Source organism: Dermacentor variabilis, chromosome 2 (genome assembly GCF_050947875.1).
Source record: "Dermacentor variabilis isolate Ectoservices chromosome 2, ASM5094787v1, whole genome shotgun sequence".
NCBI lineage: Eukaryota > Metazoa > Arthropoda > Arachnida > Ixodida > Ixodidae > Dermacentor > Dermacentor variabilis.
Genome location: NC_134569.1, coordinates 185313401 through 185336038, shown reverse-complemented (window position 1 = coordinate 185336038; position 22638 = coordinate 185313401).

Below are 22638 nucleotides of genomic sequence, written 5' to 3'. Positions count from 1 at the left end.
GCGTTCTTATAATATAATGGTCGCTACCCAGGTTCTCCAGCAGGTTCTCCCACGTGGCTTGCCTAGCTCCCCTGACGTATGTCAGGTCTGGGCATGTGTCGGGACTGACGCTGTTGCCTAGGCGCGTTGGATGGTTTGCGTCCGTTAAAAGGGTGCAGCTTGTGATTTCTGCTGCGTCGCTAACTTGCGTACCCTTCTTAGTGTCTTTTTGATATCCCCAGCTCTGCCCCTTGGCATTAAAGTCACCCATTATAAGCAGGGTGTTGGATTTCGCTAGCTTGCTGGCTCCTATGAAAAGTTTCTGAAAATCCCCGTCATTTTGTCGCGGTGGACTGTGTAAGTTTATGATAAAAGTGCTTTTTTGTTTTCCCTTTTTCTTTGGAATTATCTCTGTCACGATGTGTTCTATCCGCGTGTCCGGAATTTCATCGTGTGCTATGGCCACTAGTTGTTTACTAATTAAGGTGGCCGTGCGATCTTTTTCTTGGCACGTGTATCCCTTGAGTGTCGGCACGGTGTTTGTCTCCTGCAGCGCGATTATGTCAGGAGGACTTAACTGTGAATTTATGAATTGCTGCAGCGGGCCTTGCTTTTTGCGGTAGCCTCTGCAGTTCCACTGCCATATATCTAATGTGTTGTTTCTAGCCATGTTGGTTTATCGTTGGTTGTTGTTATACTTTGGTTTTCGGTGCCGAATCTTTTTTCGTGATAGAGTCTATCTCTGGCCTCATTTGTTATCTTTAGCGTATTTTGATTTTTTATGTAGTTGCGAAAGCTTTGATCTTGCATTGAGATCTTTTGTTGCATCAAATTCATTTGCTCCTGCATTTTTTGCATAAAGGATTGCATTTGCAATTCTATGGTTCCCTTTTCCGGCTGCTGTGGCTGTTGCTCCATGGTTGGAGGTGGAGTCTGCTGTCGCGGCAGGCTACCCACCCTTTGCTCTCGCAGTTCCCTGATTAGTTCTTTGATTCTCTCCTCTAGTTGTTCTGTTTTCTTCCTACTCTGCTCTAGTTCTCGCCTTAGAGCCTTGTTTTCTTCCCTTAGTTGTTTAAGTTCGTTGTCGTTATTGTTATTGTCCGAGTGCGGAAACAGTGATTTGGGAGGGCCTGCCCCCCAGCTTACCTTAACTCCGCCCTTCTTTTGTTGTTGTTGTGGTTTTGGCTGCTGTTCCCACTGCCCTTTGGCTGCGGGTGGTGGCCCCAGCGGTGGGAAGGAGCTGTCCCTGGAGTGGCTCCGGTCCCGGCTCCGCGTTTGGCTGCGGCCCCGTCTCCGCGAGCGGCTCTGCTCTCTTTCTGAGCTCAGCCACCTGGGACGGCGCCTACGGCTCCGGCTCCGCCCTCGGCCTTTCTGCGAGGCTCGTCCTCGCAGCTCGTCGATGTTCTTGAGGCGCATCCTACAGTCCCGGGTACCGGCGGCGTGTTCGCCTCCACATACCAGGCACTTTGGTTGGCACTGATGTCCTTCAACTGGGTTGTTTGCTCCGCACTGCCTGCAAGTTCTCGCTCCCGGCGTTGGGCAGACGTCCGAGCGGTGTCCTTGCGTGCCGCATACGTAGCAAAACTGTCTGGTTGGTCTGTAGGGGTATGTCTTGTATTCTACTGCGCTGAAGATGACCCACTTGGGAATGATGGGGCCGTCGAAGGGGATTAGCGCCGTCTCCGACTTGCCCAGCATCCTTGCCGCCAGGATCTCCACCCCTTGAGTACGTAGTCGCAGCTTGGATTCCAGTATTTCAGATGGTAATCCTATCGGTAGCCCGTGGATGACCGCCCGCTTTACGTCCCCAGGCATGGCCACGTAAGCGTTTACTTCGTAATTGATGCCGCTGTATGGGAGGTGTTTGATCTTCCTGATGACGTCCGCTACTTCTTCCTTGGAAGCACTTGCGATGACGATGTTGGACCCTGGTCGGAGCCTGACCAGAAAGTCTTCTTCCTTGAATTTCATCCCGCAGGCCTCTATGATGGCTTGCGTTGCTTGATATGGTTTCATGTCCTTGATTTTCAGCCCCCCTCTGGGCCGGATGATGATCTTCGCGTCTTCCGTCGGTAGCGGTGGCAGCCTCTGCCTCGGCTGCCGCGGCGCTCCCACCTTTTGTTGTTGTTGCAGCGCTCCCGTCACGCCGTCTTGCGTGACGCCGCTGCCAGCTGTGGCTGCCGGCGTCATCTTGTTATTGTTCTCCGTGGCTTGGGATCCTCTCGTCTTCAAAATGACGTCGCTCTCTGTAGCGCGCTTGAGATTCTTTTTCTGGCGCCTGGAATGGTAGATTTGCCAGTTTTTTCCCTGTCTTGCTGTCGGCTCGCCTCGCCCGTGGCGTCCTGCTGCATGAGGTCCTCTTCTGCGGCTCCGGTGCCCGCTTCCTCCGTGCTCGAGTGCGTGGTGGCGGGCGCCTCCTCCATATCTTGGAATTCTGCCGGGTTTTGGGCCGGCCCGGTCATAAGATTGCTTGTCACAGGATTGGTAGCGCCCGGGGATCCTTTCAGTGGATGTCCTTTATGAGCAGCATCGATTTGCTTTGGTCATTAGCGAAGATCGTACCGGTTCATTTTCTCTCCCAATCACAGGTGTCCCACTAGAGACATCCACAGCTTCACTGACGTCTTCCTGAAACGGCCATCACGTACCTCGTCTGCATAGCACCTGACGCATGCTTTCGGGAGATGTCCATAGCGATGGCGCTTGGTGAAGCATGGCACCCTCAATTGCCATCCCAGACGTCCCAAACAACTGTCCCTCAAGCACGGCGATGGGCAGCCTGGGACCAGGATGAGTATCAGGCTAGTAGACACACAGTCCTTTAGCGTGAACGTGCGTGAACGCCACATCATGGTTAGTGATCTGTCAGCCTTCCACGGCATCACAGCACCACTTTTCGCGCGCAACAGATTGAAATGTGTCATGAGGTGCATTGACGCTGCCACGACGCGCCTTTGCTTCAAGAAGCTTCATTTTTATGTCTCTGTTTGCCGGATGTATAAGAACGCATTTACGGCTTGTGACTTGCACCTATAGGTCCGTGGCATATGACGCAGGTATAACACGCTACAAGTGACTCGTTTAGCGTGGGCGAGCTCTGGGAATGTCCGTGGGGTCAAGCGCCTCAGCATCTAAAAATTACAAAGCGCGATATGACCGGCCAGGAGGCAGCGTGCAAAGCAATAGGAAGGAAGTGTTCCCAGAATGTAAGCGATGCATTACGATCTTGTACATTGCTATATAGTTGCTGCGCACTTTACTCCGATGGCTAGCTATTTCGATGAGAAAAAGCACAACGACACAACTGTCCGAAACGTCGTTTTACTTTTCTATAACGCAACATTCACGCTTGGCGACCTTTGTGGGGCCTTACTTCAACGCGGACTCCCAGATTATGTGGACCAGGGGTTATACGAAAAAAAAAACTGAATTTCTTTGCTGCACTAGTATACGACCTAAAACTGAAGATTGCAGGTCGGACTCGGCATTCCAAAATATCGCAGTGCATTCGTCCGTTTCTGGTTGTCAATATGAGTTGAAAAGAATTGATTTTATTTTTATTTTTGCGCAGATCTACCAGTCCACATACTCTTGGTCACGGGTGTACTAGTGAGGCCAGCACAGGCAGTACTGCAGACGGCGTTGTGTGCATCTAGAAGGAGTTGCTCTTTAGGAGATTGCGGCGTCCACTGTTATAGCCTCCTGCTGTCGCAGCAAATGAGCTGAGAGGAACAGCAGAAACGCGATGCCTCCTCTTTGAGCACACAATTCGGCGCGTCGCCTCTGTAAAAGAAGGAGACTCCAGGTGGCCGGCCGGCCTGGTTGACACGAGCATTCACGTGCTTCGAACGGATCAGGGCCCGTACGTGTACACATAATAGGCAGGCGCCTGGTCGTCCAACACGCCTGAGGAGCAGACGAGCGCTGCGATGAGTGCGAACTACAGTTGCAGAAGGTTTGTGAATGCGTTCCCAGCAGCTCTTTCCTTGCTTCCTTTTTTTTATGTTTTTGCTCAAACTCAATAGTCGTGTCGCACGCAGCAATCGTAGATGTAGCATACACAGGTCACACACACACATTGCAAACATGTCCCTAAGTTTCCTAGCATGAAACCATTTACTCGCAATTAGTTTTCATATTTCCGTAAAAAAAAAAAACAGGCATCGGATTCACAACGATTTTCGTTCGTAAGTGTTGTCTGCGTGCCTTTGGCCAACCACCTTCTCTAAAGATATATCGGACATGATGTTTCGCTGGCGTGTGGTCTCACGGCCAAGGGCGCAGGTTTGTTTTCTGGTAAACGCTGGTTAACCTGCCAAACTTCGCTTTAGCTATTTGCCACTACAAATGAGCTCTATCCCTCACGCAAACACGCACGCACACGCACGCACACGCACGCACATCTGCCGACAATTGCCGTATCTCGAGGTCATTTTGTACATGTACGTACTCGTATGAGACGTTCATTTATCAATTAATTTATTTATTTATAATTTATTATTTATTATCTACTCATTTGTTCATTATAACATCCATATCTCTAGCACCGCAATGCTTACTCGGCTAGCCTACTAGCAATTTTTTTCCCTCACAGTCATATGCCAGTTTCGCAGAGTATGACACTGACCGCTTTTGCTAATATTCGGCAGGTTCTGTAATTGAGCTTAACTTGTGCTTACCGAAGACATCAACGCCAACACGAGAAGAAAGATTTTCGTCATGTCGTGCCTTTCTCTGTTACTTCTGTTCTCCAACATACTAATACTCATATTTCCCAGTTCAAAGGACCACTGCATTAACCCATTTTTATATACGCATATTAAACCTCTTCGCAGTCATACGCAGAGTGGTTTCCCGGCATAACGGCACTTGGAAAGCTGCTAGTCTAAGATTACTGCCATTACTTCGTAGTAAGATGCCACTAAAGGTGGTTGCGTGTAAACAGCAGGACGGATGTTGTCGCGTACTATAGCTCGAGGGCGTTTGACCACGAGTCCAACACCCATGCCTTCTTGATCTGAATTTGCCGCGCTGTAGACACGGCAGCGGATTGTGAACATATGATGAAGCCAAGGAAAGCCTAGAGCGTATTCGCCGTTCTTTCTTTTTCATTAAAATATGGGAATAATTGTCACTGATGAATATCTTTGCAATAATCTTTATGATTTCGTAGAAGGAAATGGAAAAAGAAAATGGAAGTGGAAGTGGAAGAAAAAAAGAACAATTTGCTGCCGATGGGCGCCGGACCCACAATTAACGCATGACGCGTGTAATGTTGTACCATGTAATTGAACTACGGCGGTGGCTGTCCCCCACCGCTTCCGCTTTCTTGTGTATTTGTGCCCACATTATTATAAACCTAGTTTAGGGGATGTTCTTGAGGGGGCCTGTGGCTTCGTGAAACTATGTCGTCACCTTTTTGCTCTGGTATCCAGCATCATGTATGTGTTTGATGGATATAAACTTATTCTTTATGCAGTGTCAATGAAGACCGTGGTCTAAGCCTAATGTCGGAAGCCTGCAGTTTGGTATCGGCCGGTGTATAGGCGCCAGGCGGCCGATGTATATAAGGCGCCAGCAGCACGTCAGCAACATGCCGGCGAATAGCGCCGCCCACGGCAGAAGTCAAAGCACTGGCACGTGAAGCAGACGAGAGCACGAAGGCACCCACAGTGCTTCCAGTGGTTTCGCACTGCCGGTTTTAGGGTCTAACGTACCGAAAAACAAATTTTTGTGTGCCTGCTTTTGAGAAAGCTCGCCACTTGTACGCGTCAGGCCACATTCACGGCACCAGGTGATATATAAAGCAGAAAACTAGTGCAAATTGCGATACAAATGCAACCCGCCAACAGAGTTCACAGCGGTGAGTTAGGACGTGGATCACCAGCATTTATATCCCAGATATTACCTTGCTGTGCGCGTTAACATTGTCGCGTACTTAATCATGTAAATAGGGGAAGAGCAAAAAAAATCATCGACGATATATGAAAAATGTACAAAATACATAACCACTGGGCCCCATACTACAACACAGACGGTTGGGTATGTATTGTAGTATGGGGCCTCTGGGCGTACATGTCACTGGGTATGTGCCCCAAGGCCTAATGGACATCTGCTGCTCTTCAATAGAGCTTTTTTGAAGTCAATTTGGGTCACTGCAAGTGTCACAACAACATCCCACCTACACGGTGACATTCAAGTAATGCGATTTCCTCTGGAAACAAGGGTCGGCGTCGACTTCTTTTTAACGCGACAGCGTTAAGGAGCTCGTGTCGCAGAAAAGCCGGTGTCGTCGGCGTCGGCGGCGTTGGCCGTGAGCGATAAATCCCGACAGGCACTTCATGAATAAAAAACAACTTGCAAGATGGACTGGGTGAGAATCGAACCAGGGTCTCCGGAGTGTGAGACGGAGACGCTACCACTCAGCCACGAGTTTTTTTTTCTTTATTTCCTCCTTACAGAAATGCCATGCGTATACATTGTGAAAAAGAGAATCAGCTTAGCTTATGCTGACTCTCTGAAATTAAAATCGCTTGAATTTAGCCAACTCATCGAACAGCGGCAACCAATCGGGCGGTTCTTTCTGGGCTTTGTACACTTCACGCATGTAGAAGACGACACTTTCAATAAAGTTTTCTCGCACAGAATGGGCATTCACATCAGCATGACATACCGACATTCTTGTGGACCATATACTATGGAGGCTCAGCAGCATAATAAGGTCATATGGAATATCGTTATTGCCTGTGTCTAAGTATCTGATACCACGTGGGGTTATTGGTAATACTTTCTTTAATGTTCGTTGTAAGATGTCCCAATGAAAAAAGGGATCCCAACAATCAATGAAGACGTGATCGACAGTCTCTGGTTTTTTACACATTATACAATCGGTGGTCCACGGCACATATATTCCCTTGTCGGCCAGCCAAGTCTTTACAGGCAAGGTATTTGTGTGGAGTTTGAAGAAGAATGATTTTACCGATGGTTTCACAGGCATTCTTTTGACCCTTTTGAGGACATCATCGCTTGAACCTCCATAGTATGCTAACCTATACATTGGAACTGGCATTAATGAGTCTATCATATCATGGTACAATTTCTTTCTTTTGACGGAACTTAAATATTCTAGCGAGAATCGAAGACTAAGCATACGGAAAGATAACACTACTTCCTGAAGGAAACCTTTCACTGGAGGGGATTCAACATTCGAACACGAAACAAGGAAGTCAGGTAACAGATTACCTAATCGCACTTGTGTCATGGTGCGCAAAAATGGATCACTGTGGTTCAGCAAGAACATAAACTGCGATACAATCTGGCGTACAAATAGGTGTGACAGTCCAAGACCACCGCTGCGAACTGATCTGAACAGATTAGAGCGGCTGCAGCGTTCCCAAGTTGAGTTCCAAATGAACACAGCGAACACTCGATGCAGTTTCTTTACATTCACTCGCGACATGAATAGCGCTTGTAGTATGTACCATATTTTTGCAACCAGAAAAATGTTGCACACAGTGGAGCGCGCGAACATTGAGAGATTGCGCCCTTGCCATGCCAGCGCTTTTTCCTTCGCCGTCTGTGTTTCCTGTTCCCAGAACTGCTTACTGTCTTTGTAATGTTCAAGCGGCACGCTAAGATATTTCACAGGCATGGTCACCCACTGTATGTTTGCGAAACTGCGTGGTTTGCTTTGCCACGCGCCATGCCAAAACCCGATGCACTTATCCCAGTTTATGGCACTACCTGTTTTTTCACAATAAGTTTTCGCCAGAGTTACCACTTCGCTGACACTGTCATAGTCATCGCAAAACACTGCTAGATCGTCTGCGTAGGAAAGCACTATCACCTCACTTTGCTGTAATTTGAAACCTCTTATTTTCTCGTTCTCTTTAATGGCTAAGCAAAAAGGCTCCAGGTATACTGCGAAAAGCAATGACGAAATTGGGCACCCCTGTTTCAGAGATGAGCAGACATTGACACTTCTCGTGAGACTCTTGTTAATAATCAGCCGTGTGCTGCAGTCTGTGTACACCATCTATAATCTATAATCACTGATCCTATGTTCGTGTATTCTAAAATCTCGAAGAGAATATCATGAGCCACACGGTCAAATGCCTTCTCCAGGTCTAGCTGCAACATTGCAACTTTACCCTCGAAAGCATCGACGCATTCTAGAATGCTCCTGGCGACGTGTACATTGGTAGTTATTGTGCGCCCTTTAATCCCACACGTTTGGTGGGTTCCAACTAAAAGTTTTATTACGCTCTGTAACCTTTTCGCCAGTATTTTCCTAAAAATTTTATAGTCAGTGTTCGCAAGGCTAGGGGCGGTACGATGCAACAGACAAGCGCTTTACAGGATCGTCAGGTATTGGTATCAGGACCATCTGAGCTGTTCGGAATGACGCGGGTATTCGGTTGTTTTTGTAGGACTGCACTAAAAATTTCTTCATAATTAGTGCTATTTCTGCTTTAAATGTTTTGCAGAAAGCTGCGCTTAATCCGTCCGGCCCAGGTGCTTCAACTTCACTCACAGTTATAGACGCTTCGAGGCCTTGTTTAACGTTTTCTTCCAATCGTGGCATAAAGTGTAGGAAGTGGCTTATGAAGCTACCCAGATCACTTTTTCTTTCGCCAAACAAGTCTCCATAGTGTTCAACAAAGGCGCGTTCAATGGTCCTGCGGTCACTCGTTACTTCGTCACTGTAGCTTATCTGTTTTATATCACTGCGGTGAGCATAAGCTTTCTCGTCACTTAGCGCACGTTTATTCGGTGTTTCCCCTTGCCACAATCTTTCTGCACGGGATCTTATCATGGCACCACGGTACTTCTCTGTGTCGATGATTTCTAACTGGCTTTTAACTTTCTTGATTTCCTTCATGACTTGGCCAGGTTCTGTGCTTTCTACATTAAGTAGAAAGTCGAGTTTACTCCTCAGGGCTTTTTCTTTCCGTTTTTCTTCTTGTTTCAGTTTAGTTGCCCTTTCTATAGCACTCATCTTCAATTCATTTTTAAAATCTTCCCACATGGTGACTACATATTTTTCTTCAGCTACAATCAGTCGTCCAAGTTTTTCTTTAATGTCATTTACGAAACAGTCATCGTTGAGTAGCTTATCGTTAAATTTCCACAAATCCCACGAGAAGTTTGTTTTTCGTTCTTTTGTTCCTATTGTGAAGGCAACCAAACTGTGGTCACTAAAAGAGACTTGCTTGTTTTCGTACGTTTTGCATAACGGCACCAGTTCCAGTGAGACATAAGCTCTATCTAGCCGAGTCCTTGAAAATGAGTAAAACGCGGAACACTGTGATCGTACAACACATAGCCGACGTCTTCCAGGTTGTATTCACTGACAAGATTGTTCAATAGCAGTGCACTACGATCATTCAGCGGCAGTTTGTTCACGCGATCCTCCGGAAAACAAACACAGTTGAAATCGCCAAGTAAAACCAATAGCTTATCGGTCTTTAAATAATCCTCAACTCGTTCAAAAAAAGACTGTCTCTCGCTCTCTCTATTAGGGGCGTAAATACAGATAACTCGCCAGAAAACTTCATTCAAGGTAAAATAGACAACAACCAGGCGTCCCGTTTCACACACTGTGACTGCTTCTACACTTATATTTAGGCTATTGCGCAAAAAAATAACGCAGCCCCCCGATGTGCCGGCCGCATGACAGACGCATACATTGTAACGGGGAACGAATTGTTGCACCATGCGATCCGTTTGCTCTATATCAATTGAGTCGTATCTTTCTGGAAAACGATCTCGACATAATCGCAGTTCAGGGAACCAAGATAGCGAGTCAAGAACACTCAGCCACGAGTTCGATGCTTCAAAGCGGTACAAAAGCGCCTCTACTGAATGCAGTGTTGCCTTAGAAACGAGCTGTTTCTAACCAGACGTACGCGTTCCAATGCGTCCGCACACGCCTCGCTGACTCGACGTCGCGTGGCGCCCGACGGAGGAAGAGGGCGCGCACCCAAACGATGCACGAGTTGCCGCGCGTAGCCGCGCGTCTCGTCGCGGCGGCGCAGTGTTGCTAGCTTGCCATGTTCAAGGCAGTCTAGCCTTCGCTTAACGGCCACGTTAAGCAATGTGTTACATATTAGACAGTTTTAGTTTAGCGTCAGCAACTACAGCGTACGTTATACGCTATAATATAGCGTACGCTAAGCAGCGCACGTTTTCTACAATTTTAGTTGACCGGCGATATCTTCGAATCTCAGAGGTCATATGCCGTTGTTGCGGCTATTTCGCGCCATTAGCGACAGGTGGCGTTGACATCTCGAACGTTTCTTTCGTTAGGCTTCGACTCGTTCGAAACGAGAAGCGATTTCGAAAACACCACGAGGTTATCCATAATACTCTGTCGTCGAAGCGGCCTGAGACTAAGCGAAAGCCGTTTACACAGTCATTTGCTACGAACGAAGTGCATTTTGCAAAAGCAACGCCAAATTCAATTCGAAGCGGGCAGCCGGGACCGCCGCCATGTTTCCCGCAAGCTTGCCTGAACGTCGCGCGAAGAGTCGTTCCGGAAGTGACGTTGGCTTGCCGTGGTCATGTGTGGTGTGTCATGCTACTGACGCGAGCGGCAGCTTCCGGCGCGGGCGCAAAAATTCTAGCGGTTGTAGGTCTCCACGCCGCCGCGCGCCGACACGCGAAACAGCCTCCGCGCCTGACGCCGTACGCGCCCAGGCGTGGTGCGGCGCGTGCGGGCGCATTGGAACGCGTACGTCTGGTTGAGCAGGCGTGCGCCGCTTGCTCAGGCGCACGTTTCGTTGCCGCGCCGAACGCTGTGTTGCTCGACGCTCACCGCGTCCGATGCGGGGCGCCTCCTAGCCGTAGCCCATTGTCTTACACCCCTTGGCGGGTCGACGGGAACGCTGTCGCGTTCCACTCTTGAAGGCGAAGCTTAAGCGTCCTCCAATTTCTTTTTCGGCTCTCAAAAAGCGCGTTCTTCCAAACATGACCTTCAAAATCACATTTTGTGCTCTTTAAGGGCTTTGAATGGGAGATATTGAGCTAAGAGGCATTCGCTGCTACCGAAGTGGTTTTTGAAGATTGTTCTCATTTTCTTGTATATCATACAGTGACGAAGTATTTGTCAGAAGAATACAGAGACTACCAGAGCGCCTGCAGTTGTTATGAACGATAACGTATAGGTTTGTGCGCGCATTGTTCGGCTGCACTGGCAGTTCAGAAATGTGCTGTATAGTGGTGGTTGGATCGAAACCCCTGACGCCGCAGGCAAAGCAGCGCTATGTTCAAATCGTACGCAGGCTTCTCTCATTCCGACCCAACACGTCTACAACGAACGCCTCTAGAAAAGGAGTGACTGTCCCTGTCCTTGTATGAGCTATGCGCTGCGCGACCTTTACAATGAGGCGACTTCTGTAACGAAGGATCCTTGCCCTTCCGAGTCAAAATGTACTGTGGCTATGTAGATGACACCTTTGTCATCGTCGAAAAGAAAAACCTGCATGCCATGCATGAGGCGCTTAATGCCGTCCATCATGCCATTCAATTTACATGCGAGACGGAGAAAAGTGGCAGCCTAGCCTTTCTGGATGTGCTGGTACGACGGAGCGAAGGAGGTTCAGTGGAGACAGCCGCATATCGCAAATCTTGCGATAGCGGTAGTGTGCTGAGTTTTGACTCTCACCACCCTACAGAACACAAACATGCCCGTGGTACTTACGCTCCTGTCCCGTTGCGATGCACTCTCGTCATGCAAACTTTGAAGGAGCAAGAATTAACGAATGCTGTCCCTCTTTTGCATAAACGGAGTTACCCTCAGCGCTTTGTCAATGATACGCGACGCCGCATGCAGAGACCCCGCGTGAGCAAGCCGAAAGGCGGCTTCTTTGTGTGCATTTCCGTATGTCCGCGGTGTATCAGACGCAGTGCGCAAGGCTTTACGGCCTTTGGGTGTTCGAACTGTGTTCAAACCCTCGTACACATTGGCAAACGTGTTCCCGAAGCCAAAGGACCGCATACCTCCGGACGAACAAAGTGGTGTCGTCTACAAGGTTGACTGCTCGGACTGTGGTGCCAGCTACATTGGCAAGACGGGGCGGCGACGTCGCACTGGGCTGAAGGAACACTAAAGGGATGCTACGAAAGCCACCCATGCCACACGTGCTAAGACGGAATTGGTGGATCATTGCTTAACAAAAAGGACACTTGTTAGATTTTGATAATGTAACCACGTTAGTACGGGAACACCGATGGGGCCCAAGAAAATTTGTGGAATCACGGTTCATCCGTCGCAATCAATCTGCATGCAGTTATAACTGTGGCCCTCTGCCGGATGTTTACGGCAGTATCATACATAAATTGGATGTATTTTTCTCATTTGATGCCATTTGCGTACTGACGATGCCACCCGCATAGGTGGCGAAACGTCTATGTTTTTGTTATTTTATTGTTGAGCAAAGCCCGTGAAAACAACACGTTGAAGTATGAGTTCACCTGGCTTTTGGAACACTTTTTTCAAAGGTTCTCGCTTTCACTGTATACCGTAATGATTGGGGTCGGGCTTCAAATAGATGGTGGCTGGCCCATGCCCTCGTCCAACTTATCCACGCTGAGGACGTTGTTGAAATGAGGGACTTGTTCTCGTCGAGAACGAGGAATATGGGTTTATTTACAGTATTTACATGAGAACGTTACAGATCATCAGTCTAGCATGACTGAAAGAGGAATGCACACGGAGGAGCCACCACCGGCTCCTTAAATGCACTCTGTCCTCCCTAGATCCCTAGGTGACGGGAAAATAGTCGTTCGACCAAACGGAGCGTTCAAAGTCATCGTAGCGGACCCGCATTTTAGCGGGAAGGTTTACGCACTCACTCCCGCACAGGTTTCTCTGACCACATCGAGGTGAGAGGGTTCTCGCAGACACGGGCCCTGTCCCGAGCAGGCGCCTCTTCATCCCAGTGTTGACCTTGCAGACAATGGTCGCCGCGTCTGTCCATGACTTCTAAGCCCCGTGAGACAGTCGCAAGTCATCTCCCAGGAGCTCCACCTCTTCTAACAAGCCGTGGCGGCCACGGCGAATCCACTAGCAATACTTGGTCCACCGATTGCGTTTATCATAGCGGCGCCGAGGGGGTGTTGACGCGGCACATCGTCGTCCTTACAAAACGAGTCGCCGCAGAAGGGGGGGAAGGATTCCAAGGTCGCTTCTGGGAAACTCGCCACCTCCGCAGCTGCAGCTGGCTGGGAAAATGTTGTAGGTCGGTACCCTTGCAGGCCGTTCGTAACAATACAACGATGCACCAGCTCGGTGTCCCCAGCGCTTACAGTCGACGCAAAAAGCGCCGGCGACCATGTGCTTGGAGTATCGCGTTTCAACTGGCGAGCACCGTACGTACTGTACAGACCGCGCGTATTCAGTGTTTCCGCGGCTCGACCTATTGAGGCCGCAATGTAAAATTACTGAAATGAATGGCTTAGCCAGCTTCAGTCATGTTTCAGTAACTGTTTGTGCTTCAGTTTGTGCACCAGAAAACGCAGCATGTTTCATCACATTCGGTTTCACTTGGTGTTTTATCTCGGCAACACAAAACAGAAAAAAAACAACGACGGAACATATTAAATGCAGTACCTGCTGAGCCTGGTGGCGACATTACAATTGCTAGTAAGTACAGCGGGGCGCGGCACTTCCGGAGGCGCCCGACGTTCGCGCGCATGAGAAGGAACCCCACGGCGTGATTTCAGGCGCGATTGATGCGCGCGTCATTTTGACGCGTGCCCAGCATGATCCGTCACGAAATCGCGCCGCCGCGTGCTGCTGCTCGGAGTAGAAAAAAACACGGCACGGGTCGCGTCCCCCAATCAGAGTTCAGATAAGCCACGTGGCATTTGGTCACGTGGCGTTTTGGTTTTTGGTTTTGCCACCAGATGGCCCTGCTTTCTGCGCATCTCGACGGAACCTCTCTGGCGCAATTTTTTTCTCGGCAGAACTGGCGCGTGCGTCAAAGAAAGCCCGTGCTACCGTGATTTTGTTCGTGCATCGTGTTGGTTCACGCATCGTGTTCGCCTAAAATGGACAAAGCAACCTTCAAGGAGGCCCTAATAACTGAAGTAGAGAAGCGTCGCGTCCTGTGGGATGTACGCGATCGCAATTACAAGAACATCAAACGTGACCAGGCTTGGCGAGCTATAGCAGATACCCTCGACGTAGACGGTATAGCAGATGCTCTCAGCATCCCCAGCAATCGCCTCTTCTGCTCGGTAGTAAGCGGCCGACACTCTATTTTCTACGTGGAGTTGTAAACAAGCAGCGGCCTCTCAGCATGCAGAAGGTACATATATAGTCGCAGTTTCGCACACAATCTTGCTGCTTGAAATTAAGCTTGATAAATACACTTCGGACAAAAATGTCACTGTCTGATCACACTAAGATTATTTTTATTGTAGTGTTCTGTAAGTTTAAGGGCATATTATATATGCGATAAAAGAGACAATTCATGTCGTTGGGAGTTATGTTTTCTGGCAACCCGGAAAACGCTACGCGAAAGCGCCGCACCCTTTTTTCGTGCGGGTGCTCGCGCGTCGGCGGCAATGCGGGCGTTCGCCGCGCCTCACGTTTTCAGCTTAACGCGTTCACGACCGGGCCCAGTCGTCAAATGCCGTTACAGTGGCGGCGCCGCCGCACGAAGGCGCCACTGGTCCAAACTCATCCCGCGCCCGGTGCCTATATCTGCTGTGAAATATGCCCCGCGTGCAACGAGTGCAAATCATTCTTTCTCTGGTGGTCCTGTTCCAGGATATATACGACGCCCACGGAGTGACCGCTTTCAATCCGTGCTCGCTCCTCTTGCGGTCTGTGATTAGCACTGCGGGGATCATGCGTGGCGATATGCTCGGATTAAATTATGTTGAAGCGAAGGTGGCTGCATGCCCGATGGTCCCACTAACTGCGCCTTTCTCTATATACGCCCAGAATCCAGATTTCGTCACAACAGTTGTTAACAATTCAGACAGTAGTGTGAACAAGTGTGTGGAAAGGGACAGGAATACGTAGCTGTGGGAAATAGCGTTATTCTCTAACACAAGTTGTTTTAATTGAGGAGGCTATGGTATACTCGCACGTTGCACGATAAATGGCTGTGCTATGATATAGCTACAGATTCAATAAATTTTTCTTGTATTCACTTTACGGCACATGTCCCGATCGCGGAATTGAAGGCGAGCTGTTGCGCGATCGGGACTAGAGTGTTAATTATTTATTAGAAATTCACGCATGCTCCACGCCACTTTCGCGAACAACGTTCTCCTATAATTCGGTGGCTAAATGCGCACAAATGTTTCAAGTGACACTTAATTCTCAGGATTGTATTTATCCCCCATGTTAATCAGCGTTACACGAAACATGTCATCAGATTTGGAGGAAGTATTTCTCGAAACTGGTGCCAATGGCCCATAAGCACGGCTTATGCTGAACGAGTATACGACTTCATTCCTGCTTGTGGCGAATTCTGCAATTGGGACCTACGCTCTAAAGTGCTCGCGCTGGTGCCTTGGGCAATTTCCAATCTTTTTTTTTTTAATATCGTGTAGGCTGTATCAGGGACACAGCTGTAGCTGAATAGCGCGTGAGGTGGCTTGTGCGTGCTGCAGATCGTGTATACATGGGTACTTGGGTACAGAAATTATCATCATGTTTATTTGCAAGAAGAATACAAAATTTTCTTGCGGGAGGCAATGACTAAAGGCGAAAAAGCCTGACGAAGTCTTGGCCCCCCGATCAATAATACAGTCTGCATCAGTTAACACGATATAATATACATTTCATCAGGAAGATAAGGTATGTTTTTTTTTTTTCATGTGATCGCATGCGTATTTTATACATGTGCATTTATCACGCTCTACATAAATTGTACGTCGAAAAACATACATTGGAATGGAATCAAGACAATTTTGCGGTATTTTATTGTGATTTCCCGCAATAGTTCAACCAGAAAAAAATTTCAACTACATATATACAAACATAATTTGACAACATTTATGGATCGGCTATGAGATTAGTAGTGTGAAGGAATGATTGATAATGACGTTTGAGTTGCTTGGTCTGTAATGTAAGGTCGATATTCGATTACTGGAGGTTTAATAATTAGACTATTCAATGGGTATTCAAAGGCCTGCTTTGCCATAGTTTGCGCGTATATTTCAGTTTTTCGGCTATAACTTCTGAGGGCATAGTTTGTGGATACAGTGCTTGGGAAAGCACACTGTAGTTTGTGTTTACGTATGTCTTGCATCAGTTTTCGATTATATACTTTTTTAACACATAGGATTTCATGTTTAAGAAAAAGTGCTTCAGTGGCTAGGTCCTTGGCACCATGACCTTTATATTTTTCTAAGATACGGAGCACGCGCTTTTGCAAGATTATTAATCTATCATAATTGGTTTTAATTGTTTTTCCCCACACCAGCATTTCGTATAGTAGTTTTGAGTAGAATAATGTGCAGTACAGTGATTTAGTTAACCATGAAGAGAGAAGAGAAGCGATCCTACTCAGACTTCCCACAGAACGAGCTAGATCTATCAAGAGATGATTCACCTGCGGTGTCCATGACAGGTGTTCATGGAACCAGACTCCTAGGAATTCCTGTGCGCTTACTTGTTCGAGGCGTTAGTCGTTATAAGAAATTATATTATCGCTCATGTGCTTGTTAATAGGCCTGAACATAATAAATTTAGTTTTTTCTGTGTATAGTTTTAGTTTCTTTTTTGTTAGCCAACCTGGAAGTTTGGAGAGGTATAGATTTGTTGAAGCTTCTGCTTCATGAATTGTGGATCCTGTGAAGAACAGGCTAGTGTCGTCAGCAAACATTGTAATTCCCGTTGTATGTCATTGTCACATTGACATTGACATGTAAATGACATCGTCACAATGTCATTTATATGTAGAAGGAAAAGCATGCGACCTAACATGAGTCCCTGTGGAACTCCTTTCTTTTATGCCTACGTACTGGGACAGTTCATTGCCTATGCCAACAAATTGACATCTTGATGATAAGTAGCTTCTAAATGAGTCCAGGGCAACACCACGAGTTCCGTAGCGGCTTAATTTCACGAATAAGATGTTATGGCCAAGGGAATAAAAAGCTTTAGGCAAGTCAACCCAACGCCACCTTTTTATTTTCAGTATTTTCAATTATGCGGTTTTTAACGCCTATTAGAGCTTCTTCCGTAGTTTTCCTTTCTTCTTTTTCGAAAACCATGTTGATATGGCGACAGTAGATTTTGTTTGTCGATATATTTCGTGAGACGCTTATTTATACGTACGTCATGTATTTTTGAGAATACAGGCAGCACAGATATCGGTCGATAATTTGTCAATCCACAAGCATTGCCGCCTTTATGAATGGGAGCAATTTTTGGCACTTTGAGTTTTGTCGGGAAAGTTCCCACTAGAAATGAGACATTTATAAAAATGTGCTAATAATGGGCTAAGTATAGATGCGACACTCTTAACTGGTGCCACCTTTACATCATCATACCGGCTTGAAACGTTGGTTCTTAGTTCTTTTATGTATCTGTAGACCTCTTCTGGTGATACTTCGTCTAACACAAGAGAATTCAGCTGGTTATCTATTTCTATTTCATATTGAATTGTATCCTCATCACCGACAGCCACATTCACAAAGTACTGGTTAATTTAGAATAATATATTAACCCTTTAGAATAATATCGTTAACTTTTACTTGTTTAAGTTCATTGCATGGTACTGTTCTTCCAGTTAAAGAACTAACTTTCTTCCATATTTTTGCAGGATCCGACCTAATGCGCGAAAAAACGTCTTCATGATAGGCTATTTTTTGTTTGTTTAGGATCTCTGTTTAACCTGTTTTAGAACTGCTTGAACTCTCGCAGTGTTGTAATATCTCTGCTAGCGAGAAATCTGTGAAAAAGTTTGTTTTTTCTGCTTGATTCTTTTCAAGAGGTCGCTATTTATCCATAGCTTTATATTTTTACCCTTTCTGATTTTGAACTGTTGTAGCGGAAAAGCAGTGTTGTAGCATTCAACGAAGATCTCTAGAAAAGTTTCATATGCTTTTATCTAGATTTTTTTTGCAGGTACACAGGGTGACCAGTCAGCTCGTTTAATTAATTCACTATACTTAAGCAGTGATTTGTCATTGATACATCTATATCGCCAGTGGGTTGGACGTTTACCTTTAAGGAACAAGTTCTGCGTACAAATATAAATAGGTAGGTGGTCACTAAGGCCTGAGCCCAATATGCCTCCATTGTAGTCGTATTTGTTTAGGATTGTTATACAAACTTCAACAGATGTGGAACTATGGTGAGTAACACGGGTAGGCTCTATGATAGCATTTTCACATCCATAGGGTGCCGTGAGGTTTTTCATATCAAGCGAATATAAATCTTCACCCATCATATCAATGTTCACATCGCCCACGATAAGATATGTTCTTGTTTATATGAGTAAAAGAATGCAGAAGTTGGGTCCCAAATGACTTAGAAAACGGCGCTTATATTCACTTGGGGGTCTGTATACTACAGTAAGCAGAAACGACTTCGTTTCTATTGGTAGGCATTCTATGTCACCATTACTAATAGCAAAAGCATCAAGCACTTGAAAGGAACGTTGGTGCTTCAGGTATACAGCTAACCCTCCTCCTCTTCCGGCGCGATTCATTCGTACTGCAGAATAATTGGTTAACTCGGGGGACATGTCAGTATTATACAGTCATGTCTCTGTAAACACCATCGCATCAAGGTCTGCGTGAAGAGAACTCAAAAGTAAATCAAACACTTCCTTCTTATTCCTAATACTCCTGATAGTTTGATGTAGTATGCTGAAACCAGATCTAAAGCAAACATCACTACTCATCGGTGCTGTTTTTTCCACCGACAAGAAGGGAAAAAAAATCACTGTCTTTTTTCTTCCTTTTTCACCTAATGAAATCTAAGTCAGCAGTGCTCGTTATCCGGATTACATCAGAAGTTCCATCTTCGCGTGCGAGAATTTTTCCTCCACTCGTCCACACATACTTCCATTTTGCGGGTTTTTTTTTTTTTTTTTTTTTTTTTGCTACGGTTGCCCCAAGGAGTTGCTTATTTTGTCGCGTCGGGTGCTCGTTAGCGTAGATGGCACTTCCCGCGCCCGTGTGGACGAAGTCAGCCGAAGCCATCTTCGACTGACTACGCTGCTCGCGTAATACGCGAGCAGCGTATTACGTTTCGTGCGTGAAATGAATCGCGGACAACGTTTCGTTCATTCTTTTTTGCCGTGGATATCCTGTGGCAGATGTCGATATCAGTATCAGAGATTGGCTCGCCTACGAGCTCACCTATCTTTTTTACCAATTACGAATAACATTTACGCAAGTTACATTTGTTCATGTGCTAGAAAGGTTCTACTTGCCTAACTGATGCTGCAGCTGGTGGGGGTGTTACGGTCTAATTTTGCAATCGTGCTCGCTCCCTATTCGTAGTGGGTTCACTTTTGTTGTTGTCGTTGTTGTTGACGAGGGTGTTTGGACACTACGGTAATGAAATGACCCTTGGTGGCTTCCGAGACTGCCCTGCGACGCTCGAGCTCGCCACGCTCATAGATGGTTGGGGCTTCTGTGCTTGCCTCAATCTCCTTTGCACTTGCTATTGGGACGGACACGTTCCATCACGGTCAAAGTAACTGGCTGTCCCTCTGCCTTCCTGGCCGAGTCTCTCCACGGCATTTTTGGACCGTACGTGTCGAACGCAGAAAGGGGGGGGGGGGGAGTCATAGTGGTGCAAGCGTGCAATTTTTGCAACGTATTGCAGATCTGTAAGGCTTACAACTCCTGATGAACACCAGTCTGATCAATCATGCCCACCATGCCACAGCGAGCTCTCTCAAACGCGACCATTCCTGCTCTGGGTGGACAAACAAACGTGCCGTCGAGCTACGCCTCTCTACGCCCTGTTCGTCGCGAAACGCCAGCTAGCTCATAGCTATACGTTTACATGAATGCGACATTAGCGTGTCGCATCCTTTAGCGTGTCAGGGTAATTGCTTTGCGACAACGTTCACATGGGGGCGAATCCGCCCTCGTCCAAAACCTGTTTCAGGAGATCTGCATTCCACCGGCGACTGGAGGCTAGCACATGGCGGCAGCCGTCTCTCTCTCTCTCTCTCCCTCAATGCGACACGCCAGCCTTTATGCGCACCGCGCGAAACGACTAGCCCCGTCTGTAACTACCCTCTCTTGTCGCACCGATGCGATTCGTCTTCCTAGCGCATCACCGCTATTTACGCGAATGCGATTCACCAGAAAAGCGATGCGATGCGCCACTCGTCGCATTCAAGGCCGCTTCTATTTAAGCGAATGTGCTGTCGCTCGAGAGCTTTGTTGAGTCTCGGCCGGCCTGGGTTGCGTCCGGAGGTTTACACGCCGTGGTCGGTGGTGGCGTTGTGTCCCGTTTCTCCATCGCCTGGACCGACGTTTGCTGCGTGCGAATCATCGCCGCAGTCCGCTACACGCGTCTCTTGTCGACAGGCGCCATTTCGTCTTGCCGGATCAGCGCAGTTTCGCTTGGACCGACCCCCACAGCGTGTGGTATCTGCACGATTTGTTCTAACGCGTATAGTTCGGAGGAGTGTCTGGCCCAACGTGAAGGAAACGAACCGAGAAGGAACTGCAGGTGCGCTGCCGTTGTCATGTCATCGTTGTCACGATGTTGCCATTCCGTTATCCTCCTGCCACCGCGACGCGTTGCGCATCGAAATTGCGTTATCGTCAAGCAATCTTGGTCACGCTGGCGACGCGCCACGCCATCTCTATCGTCGTCACATTGTCACGCCGTCGTATACCAGAACACGCTGACAATAATTTCTGTCGCCATCATCAAACACCTTTATTGACGGCAGCAGTATACTTCGGAAATATTGCTAATGTGTCATTTTGATATATGCGGTCCGCATGAGCTATTCGCTTACATGGACAATGATCTTCAAAGGTTTCATCATATATTTTCTTCTTTTGGTGCTGCGAGCAAGAGGGTGTAAAAAAAAGTATACTATCAAGCTCATTGTGTCCCCCATCTGCTATAAGCAGTGTAATGGCGAAAGACGAAACGAAGACGGATGGCATGAGTCATAAAAAAAATAAAAAGGAAAAGCTCAGAAAGCACGATATTTTGTCGTAAACTTCGCGTAATCAACTGCATTTTCTTTTGTTGGCTCTATCGCTGTGCACCATGCATGTGAGACAGACTCGTCTTCCTGCATGATGTGTCCTCGTTGAGCAACCGGACACTAGGCGCCGCGAGCGCAGTGGAAGGAAGGTCCTGACGGCATTATGCGGGGCGTGGCTTCGGCCGCTTTATAATGTTTACGTCCTTGAGGACTGGCAGTGCGCCAGTGGCATCGTTAGAGGTGCCGTCGCGGAACCCCCATCAGACTGTTACCGTATACATGATGCTCGTAAGTATACTCAACTGTGTACATCCTTCGAGAGACCTAATGTAGCTTTTCTAATTCGATTATACTCTTCAGGAACTTCACCTAGTTTGCGGTATGTTTTTTTACCGTATCTAATCTCTTTCACATACGCTGTGACCGAAATTGTCCATTAGCTTGGGCCATAAGTGTGTGCTGGCTGCCGTCTTCTCGAGCAGACAGCATAGGTTCACTGAGTATGTGCCCAAACAGACGGCATTGCACATGTATTGGTATGCGTCCATTCTTGGGTCCATACCCGAAATGATTCTGCTACGGTGACACAAGCGGTGTGTCGCATTAAATGTATTGAAGTAATGGCGCTCCATCCGCAACGGAAACCTCCTCGTCGAGTGTGGCCGCTTGATGTATAGTCATTGCAGTGAAGTTGCGTTGTTAGGGATAGTGGGGACCGCTACACACTGTCAACTAGGGTGCAGCGATTAGTGTCGTGCGGGGCGCGATGGCCGTGTTGTTGACTGCCTGCAGAGGCGATGTGTTCAGGCGCTTGAGGTCCGCGGGCGATGCTGGCAAAACGCTCACTTCGGCGCCTGTGTCGACGAGGAAGCGAAAGCCGCTGTTGCGGTCGGTTAGGAAAAAGACTGATGAGCGACGTTCTTGCATGGCAGAAGCGCTGGTCGCCCTCAGCGCCTGCCCGGGGCGTTTCCCAAGAGCTTGCAGGGTGGTACGCATTTGCGTGTAGCATTGCCGAACTTGCGATGGTACCAACATAGTTTTTGGCGTTTCATAGGCGACTGCGGAGCACTCTGACTAGTTGACCGTGATGCGGAATGGAGGGCGGCCACAGAATCCACGAGGCGCGAGATTTCGTTCTCCATCTCTTGAAGCTGCTCATGTGGAGATGGCTCGCTTGTGGCGGCCGCGACAGATGTGGGAGCTCAGCCAGCTTGGATAGATCGTTCTCATCTGAGGCAGTCATGACCATTCTGACGTTCGGAGGAATTTTCTGTAGAAATATTCCTCGGAGCAGCAGGCTGTCAAGACCCAATAATTGCTGCATATGACGCAGCAGTTGGCTTGGCGTTCTGTCGCCGAGGTTGGCTTCGTGGAGAAGCTGTCGTAGCCGTTGGCTTTCGGCGGGCGTAATCCTGCGAATGAGTGTTGCCTTCAACGCCTCGTAAACGTTGTCTGCTGGTGGGGAAAGCAACAGGTCTCCAATTTCGCTAGCAGTTTA